This window comes from Prionailurus viverrinus, chromosome X, assembly GCF_022837055.1.
Source record: "Prionailurus viverrinus isolate Anna chromosome X, UM_Priviv_1.0, whole genome shotgun sequence".
NCBI lineage: Eukaryota > Metazoa > Chordata > Mammalia > Carnivora > Felidae > Prionailurus > Prionailurus viverrinus.
This window is the reverse complement of record NC_062579.1, coordinates 42,692,415-42,703,219: the sequence shown is the minus strand read 5'-3', so window position 1 is coordinate 42,703,219 and position 10,805 is coordinate 42,692,415. Positions and strand designations below refer to the sequence as shown.

The following is a 10,805-nucleotide window of genomic DNA, read 5'->3' as shown; positions in this document are numbered from 1 at the left end:
CAGTTAAGCATCCAACTCTTGGGTTCAGCTCAGGTCATGATTTTATGGCTCGTGGGTTTGAGTCCCACATCGGGCTCCAAGCTGACAGTGCAGAGCCTGCTTGGGATTCTCTCTCCTGCCCCCCTCTCTCTCTACCCCTACCCCGTTGGCCTGCTCTCTCTCTCTCCCAAAATAAGTTTTAAAAAACCTTTAAAAAAATGCACCGTATCTACCCAGGCAACTCTGTGCTACATCTTAATCTCTTAAACTACATTGAGATTATAATGGAAGAAAGGAAAAAAACCTTGAAACTGGAAAGACTAGAGCTCTGTCCTGACTCTGTCAACAGGAAGCTAAATGGCCTTCAATAAGTCAACTGACCTATGCTGAGGTCAGAAAAACTGATTTAAAAAAAAATTTTTTTTTACATTTATTTATTTTTGGTAGACAGAGAGAGACAGAACACAAGTAAGAGAGGGGCAGAGAGAGAGGGAGACACAGAATGCAAAGCAGGCTCCAGGCTCTGAGCTGTCAGCCCAGAGCCCGATGCGGGGCTCGAACTCACAGATCGCGAGATCATGACCTGACCCGAAGTCGGACGCTTAACCGACTGAGCCACCCAGGCGCCCCCAGAAAAACTGATTTTTAACAAATATTGATTATATAGACAAATAGTGAGAGCAAAGGACCAAATGATAAAAATCATGTAGAAAACTGTTGCTATATTATAATCCAAGGCTGGGAAAACACTGATTTTCTATATGTAAAGAAAAATAAGCAGAAAATAACTTTTCTACAATTTCACAGTATTTATTGAGCACACACTAAGTGCAAGGTACACCTACCTCGCAGTGATAAGGATGACAAAGCACAAAAACCCGCACCACAGCTACTGTCGTCATCAGGGTGAGATGTGGTGGTTGGACGTGGATAATAGGTAATTATATTTGGAACTCGATATTTACAAAAAATTTCAACATGTTGCACTATGTCCGCAGTCCACATTATTTTTCCGTGAAATGACTAAAAATATGAAAACGATTTTTGAAAATGTACAACTGAATTTAAAAAGGAGGCTGAAATTATGCTGTAAAAATGAAACTTCATATATTTAAAAGGCACCTTTTGAATGAAAACCCTCGAGGGAGTCTTTCACAAAATACTATTCATTCTTACTGCATGATGGTACTGCGGTATAGGTTGTTTTATTATATAATGACTTCATTATATATTATAAATACATTTATATTTTCTCCGTGCTCCAATTTCTCTCAAAGGGATTAACTAGTTTAACAAGAATATATTAATAAAGGCTCGTAAAACTCAAAAAAATTGGGCAAACACAAGCCCATTTAAGGACGCGGAAACAACAGTTACTAAGCAACGTAGGAAGCCCAACTAAAAAAGCAGCCAACTTAAATAGCAAAACGATTTTGTTAAAGGGGGTGTGTTTTTAAGAAGGCCCTTACTGAAAAGGGCAAAAAAAAAAAAAAAAAAAAGCCCAGCAACCCTAACTCCCTGAGTCGCAAAGAACAGCTAGCTGCCTTGTTCTAGGAAAGGGATGATGCCAGTTTTTTCAAACAAGAAGGGCGGGGGGAGAAAGGCGAGTAAGAGAGCATTACAGAACAACATTGCCACCTGCAGGCCAGAGAAACCAAAGGAAAAAACCCCTCAAAAAGTCGATCTTTCCAACATATTTTGCGCGAAAATCATTAAATGTAGTACTTGAGGAAACCAACGGGGATGACATTGAGGACCCAAGAAAGGAAGAGAATCTACCAAAGTGGCCCTACCAAACCGTCTCCCCACCACGTAAACCTTGCCTAGTTCCACATTCGGAACCAAAACAACAGCTACAGGAAGTTCCGTCCTCCGGAAGGGTCACGGGGGCGGTGTCGCGGGATGTGATTTCGATTGGTGGGCTCTGGGCCGGCGCACTACAGTTCAGTGACGTCGGTTCCAACCTTCGTCATGCGTCCGCTAGAATTTCCCGAACCGGTCTAAACGCTTGGACCGGTGATGTCGGGATCCTGGCGCCTGACTTTCGAAGCCTCCCCACCGCCTCGCGTGCGGCACCTGTACGAATCCCCCGGTCATTGTCCTCCTGCCCACCCCGACCTGTAAACACGCTCGTTCCGCGGCACACGCGCTGTCCTCTTCTCAACCCTCACTCCTCTGCCGCCTCCCGGGCTCCTAACCGCTCTGAAAGGTGACCCAGCCACTCCCGGATCTTTCCATCTTCAGGGGTGTTCTTCTCCCCAACCTTAGCATCCCGCTGCCCACGGACCTGCCCTGGGCAACCGGAAACTCCACTCCTCTCCCTGGTGTGGCTGTCTACCATTACCCTCTCTTACCACGCCGAACACGTTGCCCGGCTTCTCCAGCTCCCTCCTTCTAAGGCCACTACATTCACAAAATTCAGCCCTTTGGGGGACTCCAATCCAGGGACCCACGGCTACTTCACGTTCCACCAGACCGCACCTTCCCTAGCTTATCCAGGGCTATAAATTCTCCCCTTCAGACACTGGTCTTTTTGCTCCTTGCACCTTCCTCTCTCCTCTCCTGGTACACCCCAATAAAGAACAAACTCTGCTCACTCCACACCTGTATCTTCTCTCTCCACTACCTGTAGTAGCCTTCAGAGCTGGAGAACCCACGCTTCTCAAGATGTTCCATGCTAATACATTAAGAGAAAAAAAGAAGAAAAGCTACCAGGTAGGAACTCTCACCATTCACACCAACATGAGATCTGCACCTGTATCTGCTACCCCTGTGGACTATGGGACCTGATCCCACTTGAAGCCAGGCCCTTCACCTGGATCCTCTGCCCATCTTTTGGAGGAGGGGTAGGCCTTAGCAATGATCCCGAATTGTCACTTGTTTATTTCTTGATCATTCTGTTATCTATGAGCACGCTATTTCTCACCCCTGATACAAGGGTAAGTAAAACGTAAAGCCATCCCTTATCCAATTACTTTCTAAGACACTGCCACATTTCCCTGATGCTGCAAACAGCAAATCTTCCCTTGTTCTGTAACCATTTTCTTTGCTAACCTCTTCAATCCAGCTTCTATCAGCTTGTCCCCCAAAATGAAAACTGATTTGTCAAGGCCACCAGTGAACCCTTATGATGATGTCCTCTCTGCAACTTACTGTACTTCTCAGATGCTTCTGTTACATGTGACAATTGCCTTATTTTTGAAAATGTCCCTCCCTTTCTTCTAATTTGTATTTTGGCCTACTTGAAAATTTACTCTTTGGGTGATGTTCTCGCAACCCCAGTGGCCACTGTGTTCCTTGTCAGTGTTTATTGCTCACTCCCTATTCCACAGGGCTTTTAACAGGGCCCGTCCCATCTACACTCTCTCTGTGGGTTGTTTCATCCTTGGTGCCAGAACAAGGCTGGCACCAAGAGTTCTCAAAATGAGTTTGGTAGATCATTGCTTTGCATGTGTGAGCGGCTGCCTCTGGGAGAATGCGGAGCCCGAGAAGAGCTGCTGGAGGCCAGAGTGTTCCCACCTGTCTTGTCTTGATGGGAGCACACCTATAGGAACTAGGTAGGGAGAAATTGCCCTGGTTAGGACTGAGCCAGGAACCTGTATTGTAACTCCAGCAGGAAGGTCACTGAAGGCATTGTTCCCAGAATGAAAAGTTCTCAAGGAAACATTTTCATTTCAGGGGTATTATAACGAGGACTGACATGCTTTCATTTTGTTTTCCAGTCATGTAGACTGTGCTCTGCCACCCCTCCCCCCGCCGCCACTTCCCAGTAATGAAAGAAATATTTCCTTTGAAGGATTAAACTATGGAGTCAGTCTCCGTGATCTTTTAATTGATTATGTGGTAAATAGGAGACTGGAAAAAAGGTTGCCAAACCTCCAAATACTCCTGGACTAGTCACCTAGGAAGACTCATCCAGATTTGCCCCAGAACTCCTTGAAGACATCACAAGCTCTGGGTAAGTTCATCTCTGCTGCCGAGTATCCAGGTGCTGGTGGGAGCAGAGGACTTAGGATTGAAGCTCTCTGGGTACTGATGTTACAATTGCTGACAAGCATCTCCTAGGACCCTTTTAAAACATGGTATCTGTCTTTGAACTCTGAGTTTACTTTTATAGATTTTCTGTGCTGACGATGCCACAAGGATGTTTGGTTTTCCACTCTCCTTTATGTTTCTTTAACAGTTAACTAATTTTTTTTACCTTAAAAAAACAAAAAGTCTTAAAACTTTCAATTTGGGATCTGGATATACTATGGGGAGTTTTGTCAGCATGAAAGTCATGCAATAGAAGATTGTTCTGTCCCAGCCTTAGAGGGGTAGAAGACACACAGAGGAGGTGGCAGGTGGAGGTAAGGCTGTCAGGTCTGACTCTCCTCTATGAAAGAGGACAAGTGAGATATATCAGAGAGGCAGAGGGGAGGATTTTGCACCCATTCATGTTTGGGATTCAGAGGAACTCACTTTGCAGGATGATCCAGCAGCCTCTTTGGGCAGAGGGATGGCTGAAGTTGAGGAACTTAGCTTTCTGGAGCTGATCTTGGCTCCTGCTGTGCTGTCACACCCCAGGGGCTGCATTCCTGGGGTGGCAAATGTGGAAAGTGAGTGAGTCACACATGGAGGGGTTCATGAAGGAGACCTAAGGAAGAGTAAGTAGGCAAGTGACTAGGTGACCCTGAAGCTGAGGCTGTGGCGCAGCAGCCCTGCCCAGGGTGTGGATTGAGGCTGAGACCAAAAATCAGAGGTGTCTACAGATGCCAGCACAGGTGAGCTGAGGCTTGGTCAGCCAGGGAACACCAGGTCCAGGCCAAGAGGAGAGGGAGGAAAAAACAAATTTCACCAGCCATATGCACAGGTGGTGCAGGTCACTTCATCAGGTGGACCAGGGAGAGAAGAGTCCTCCTTCCCTCAGAAATGCCCGAGGACACTGTGAGCAACATAAGTATTTCACAAAAACCCCCTTCCAGCATCACCCAGGAGACTTGTAAACCACACATACACCTTCCCCACCTTGGAGGCAAGTAGGCAGGTACAGTGGAAATCTGGGAATCTAAGCATTTCCTCAACTAGACCAGTCACATATAAGATCAGACCACCCTTACCAGATCAACAATGCATTTAGTGGGGATTTTGCTCCTTTTCTATGCAGTCCTGAGAGTAAACAATCATGAAGATCACATTAGTCAGAGAGAATAAATTTTCCACTGTGCCCTTGTGGTCTGAGGAGCACTAGTGAATCTGTAATCCCAGCTCACAATCCCCACAGGCTCCTCCTCTGTCCACCTTCCAATCAGTCCATGTTAGAGGAGGATGGGGCATCCTTCCCTTGTCTTCTCCTTTAACTAGGACAACATTTTACGTCCCATAAATGGACCCCAAAGCGGAGCACAGAAGGAAGAGCAGAACAGACAGACACACAGAGCAGAGTAACTCATGAGAGCTGTCACTGAGGTGAACAGGTCCTTCTCAAGTCTGTCATTGTCCTCTCCAACTGATGCCAGGCTCCATTCTCCTTTAATAACACAGACCCCATTTTCCAGGGCCTGAGCTGTGGGGCGTGGCTTCCGAAAATGCTGTAGCATCCTGTAGAGCTGGAGAAAATCACAGAAACACATTAGAGCCACTGTGCTTTCATACATTCATAGCCTCCTAGAATCTCAGTGTTTTGCAGGATGCTTTGGGGGGGGGGGGCTGTGTTCTCTCCCCCAGGTCCTTCTGAGGGCATCCCAACATTACATCTCTCTCCTTGCATCTTCTGCTATACATCTATCCATTCTCTCCTAGCCAAAGCACATTCCCATTCTCAGAAGAGATCTAGCAGGCAAGGGAGAGGCAGGGAAAGGGGCCTGTGTGCTGGAAGGGGGTGAGCCATTCTGTTATCATGGCAACATTCCTCCACTCAACCTCACTGAGTGACTCAGCCTCAGGCGCCAGCCCAGCCTAAGTTCCAAATGGAAGAGAAAGCTTGTGTCTCCATCACCCTCTCTTTCTGTGATCAGACGTTGAGATGTTTAAATTAAACAAAACAAAACAAAACAAAACTGGTTACCAGGATAACTGAAGCTTCATCTGTCTGACTCAAGAAGGAAAAAACCCAAACCACAAAAAGGAGTAGGAAGAAAACCACAGGATGTATGTGTGAGGCCATCCACAGAGATGGGATCATGACTGTCAATAAATGTGCTTGTCCCAAGAGTCCTGTGCAGGCACAGACACGTGCACACATGTATATCCAGGAGCACTCTTTCAGCCCAGAGCAGCACAGTGGCTGTGGCAAAAGGTACCTGACAGGGAGACAGGAGATGAAACAATGAGGGAATGTGAGCAGAAATCTGATCAAGGAAGGCAACAGGGACAACATACCTTTTTGATATTTTTACCCACCGGTTCCTTCAAGTCTTATTTGACATCTGTATTTCATTGCCACCAGTTTGTGCAACTAGTTATTTAGAACAAACTCTGTGCTAAGTCACCTTTACCTGGAAGACGTTTTTTCTCGCTTTTGTGGTGGTAAAATATGCATCACATAAAATTTACCATGTTAAGCATGTTTAAATGAACATCCATTGGTTCCATCAGGAAGTTCACATTGTTGTGCAGCCATCACCAGTATCATCCATCCCCAGAATTTTCATCACCCAGACAGTATGTATCATTGAACCCTTTAATTAAGAACCCCCAGTACCATGCTTCCCCTCCGCAACTGGTAACCACTAGGTGTGGGGGAAAGTGAATAGGCAGAGGACTTAAGAGACTAAGAAACTCAGAAATTCGGGTTGCCGAGGAACCTGGGCAACAACATAAGAAAGGCAACTTGAAAGGTAGAGTTTTGTCACAGGGCTGCACATTTTCACTGGGGCCCTCAAACTTTGCATACAGGCTGAATCTGTCCTTGGCTAAACTGCACAGGTACAAAAACAAGGCCCTGTTGTTTTTTAAAAAGACTTTCCAAGTTTTTTCAAAGAAAAAGGGCAGGGGGGGTGGGTGGGCAGAGGCCTGAAAAATGACCACATGGTACAACACTGCCCCCTACGGTCGAGAGAAACTGAGCAATACGTATCGCAAAGTAAAATCACTTTTTTTTTTTTTTTTTTTTTTGCACTCCTGTGAAGAGCCCTGAAGATCATAGATGAAGGAGCAAAGAGGAAGGCCACTGAGGGGCAGAGAAAGCTGGAGCAAGGCATAACTGGCCCTGCCAAACAGTCTTTAGCACCACACCATTTGTCGTCCCTCCCCGGAAATACGCCCACAGAGACAGGAAATCCCACCCTCAGAAGTCTGAGCAGCAAGTGAGGAGAAGACCAGGGCTTGGGGCTGCGATCAGATTGGTGGGTCTGGGCCTGCGCACGGTGGCTGATTGAGGTTGGTGCCAATCAGTGTGCCCGGGAATGACGAAACTTTCCAGACCTGTCCAGAGGCCAGAACCTGTGATATCCCTTTCCTGTCCCCCAATTGGGTGCATTGATCCCCTCTTTGGCGATGCCTATACAAATCCGCTGGTTATTGTCCTTCTGCCCACCCCCACCCCCCCCAGCATGTGCAAATGGTCGTCACGTGGCACACTGGCTGTCCTCTCAGTCCTCCTTCCTCTACTACCTCCTGGCCTCCTCAGGATTCGAGTAGAGCACCTGGCCACCCCCGGTCCTCTCCACCCTCAGGGTTGTTCTTCTCCCCAACCGAACATCCCGCTGCCCGGGGACCTGCCTTGGGGTGTGGGCATCAGGAACCCCGCTCCCCTCCTTGCTGTCGCTGCCAAGCATTCCCCTTTCTCCTCACCCCCAACAGGATGCCCTCCTTCTCCAGCTCCCTCCCTCTAATGACTCTACATCCACAGTATTCAGCCTCTTGGGGGCTTCCAGTCCATGGACCCCTGGGCCACCTCGTGGTTCACTGGTTCACGCCCAATACCAACACTCCCTGCTTGTATCTGAGCACCAGAGCATTCATGACAAAATTTAAAATCCTACTGAATTCTTTCATCTTAATCCCATGGTCAGGAGAGAATGGCTTCTCACTCCCACTCATCCTGCCCACACTACTAACTACATCACTCACTTGCAATCCTCTTCCATTCCAGTGCACCTCCCTAATAATTCAGGGAGAAGACAGTAGCAATCAGGTGGGGCTTCTCAGAGCTTCCCAAACCCAACCTACCTGATTCTGTCCTGGCATTCTCTGCTGCCCCTCTGCATACCAGCCCCTCACTGCTGCTCGGGATCCCAGGCCTCCCACCTTCTCAGAGACTCCGCTCCTGCAATTGTCTCTCCTCTATCCTGAACCATCACCTGCTCTCTCTACATTGGAGCATTCCACACCCAAGGGGGGGGGGGAACCCATCTTCTTCCCACATGTCATCTTGCAGCTACTGGCACATCATCTGTGCCTTTCAAAGCAAAACTGCTTCAACTTCTCCTGAGACCATTCAACAGAGATTCTGTCCTTGTCACTCCACTGCAAGTGTTCTTGTCAAGGCCACCATTAATATCCATGTTGCCTGACCCCACTCACACCCTAAGCACATCGTAGGCCACCTCGGAGGAGCCTTTGGCATTCTGCCCATTCATTTCTCCATCTCTTTCTTTATACATATTTTTTGAGTGGGGGGGATAGGTCACCACAATTTCCATTGTTTTTGACAATGTGCCAATTTCTCATTATGCTCCTTTTCACCTGGATATAGCATGGGAGGTTGGGTCAATAAGAAAGAAGAGCCAAAGAAAGAGTGTCCGTTTCAGTCCAGGGCAGCAAGGCCCACAGAGCAAGTGGTGGCAGAGGCAACACAGCTCAGACAAGGGATGGGTGTCAAGAAGCGAGGAGGAGCACCAAGGAAAGGAGGGTTTCACCTCATTCACACTTGGGATGCACAGGTACCCTCTGCCCAATGGCCGTCCTCTCTCTTTGGGTAGAAGGGCAGCTGGAGTGTGGATATGTAGCTTTCTGGAGCTGAAATTAGTTCTTGCTGTGGTGTAGGTGTGACCTGGGGGTGGGGGTGGGGTGGGGTGGGTGGGTGAGGGAAGCTGTACTCCACCCTGGGGGATGTAGAATGTGGCTGAGCTCCTAGCCAGAGGTTCATGAAGGAGGCTTTAACCTGGCTGGAGACTTAGATGCCTCTGCAGCTGAGCCTGTGGACTGGACGCTCTTGCCCAGGGGTGGGGTGGAGGATGCAACCCAGATTCAGAGGCACTGGCAGATGCCAGCAAAGTGAGGTAAATCTGAGTCAGTCAGGGACTACCAGGACCCGACCAAGAAGAGAGGGACAAAAGTGCAAGTTACACAAGCCCCATGCACGGCATCACCAGCTGGACCTGGGAGACAAGTGTTGTCCTTCCCTCAGAGACCACGAGGGCACTGTGAGCCACATAAGTGTGTCATAGACCCGCTACTCACATCATCACACAGATTTGTAGCCACACATACCCCCTCCTCATCTTGGGAGGAGGATGCAGGGGGTGGAAATGTGAGAACACTTTCACTTAAAGAGACTGAGCATTTGTATATTTGGACAATTCACTGATTACATCTGACCACACGTAGCTATCATAGTGGATGTAAATTAATGGCTCTTCCTCCCCCCTCCCCTTGCATTCCATAGTCCAGAGGGTCAGCTCTCATGGTGTAGATCAGATCAGTCAGGGACTAAATAAGCCAACGTGCCCATGGGGTCTGAGGAGCATGAGTGGCTCTGTGATCTCAGCTCACCATCCCCACCTGCTCTTCCTCTGCCCACTGGCCAAGCCGTCCATGTGAGAGATCAGCGGTCCTTGTCTTGTCCTGTCCTTTAACTCAGGAAGCTTCAAACATCCACAAACAGACCCCCAGAACAGATGAAGGAAGGGAGCCCCCCCCCCCCCCCCAGACCCGCAGAGTGGACTCAGTGACAAGGGCTGTCACCGAGGTGAGCAGGGCCTCCTGATGGCCTCCTTGCCCTCCACGGGCAATTTCTCCTTTGCTACACAGACATTCACTTCAGTGCCTGTGTTGTGTTGTTGGGTTTCATAAATGTTCCCAGAACCAGAGGAGAAAGCCTGGAGGACCGTATACAAGGCCACCAGTTTTTATTAGAAGAGGTAGAGGTTTTCCTTTCTTGTGTCCTTGGACGGTAAATCATGTGAGTTTCCTCCTGAGAGTTGAGAGGCAGGGGTGACAATCCCAGTGGTTGCTGTCAGACCTGGCAATATCTCCCAAGTTCTTTTCCCCCTCTGTTGGGTCCTCAGCATATCTAATCTCCAAGGTAGATCCTCCCCATGTCCACTATACCTGACATGGCCTCAGGTAGGACACTGGCTTTTGTTCTGAGAGACCAGCAATCAAACTTCCCCTAAAGGACATGTCTCACGTCTACAGTTGCTGTCATTGGCCCCCTGAGTGTGCTTTCCATGAAGGAGAGCCCATTATGTAACAATAACACAGTTATGCAGCAGGAACAGTACTCCATTCAACAGGCTTTCTTTACAGGAGGCTGTAGGACTTGGAACACATTGATATATCCATTGTCCCACTTGGTTCTTGGAATTCAAAAAGTCATGCTTTCTCCCACCCTTCATCTTCACGGGACAGTGGTGCCCTGAGGCCCTAGAGTCTCTCAAATGGAAGCCAGGGACTAGTCCTGAAGAAGCCTACACCCCCTTGTGTCACTCTGGGGATGGAAAGACCTGGAGCAAGGCCTTGGTCTCTTCTTCCAGCCATGGTCCACCTGGCCTCCATTCCTCATCGGGGCTCCTCTCAGATAATGGCCTGTCCCTCCCTCCCCCATCAAGCAGTGAGAAGGAGCTTTGGAAAGATGGGGTTTCCATCCCAAAGACCTTGAGCTCTGCAAGTGCCTGGGCTGT

The 10,805-nt window shown here is 48.4% G+C and overlaps 1 long non-coding RNA gene across 1 annotated transcript; it reads left to right on the top strand.

Annotated features, from left to right (window-relative positions):
• Positions 1-2,659: 2,659 nt before the first annotated feature.
• On the top strand, positions 2,660-8,895 carry LOC125156876 (uncharacterized). The gene is made up of 3 exons (XR_007148826.1): positions 2,660-2,694; positions 3,702-3,937; positions 7,089-8,895. It is a non-coding gene; the product is annotated as an uncharacterized LOC125156876 (long non-coding RNA).
• Positions 8,896-10,805: the final 1,910 nt, after the last annotated feature.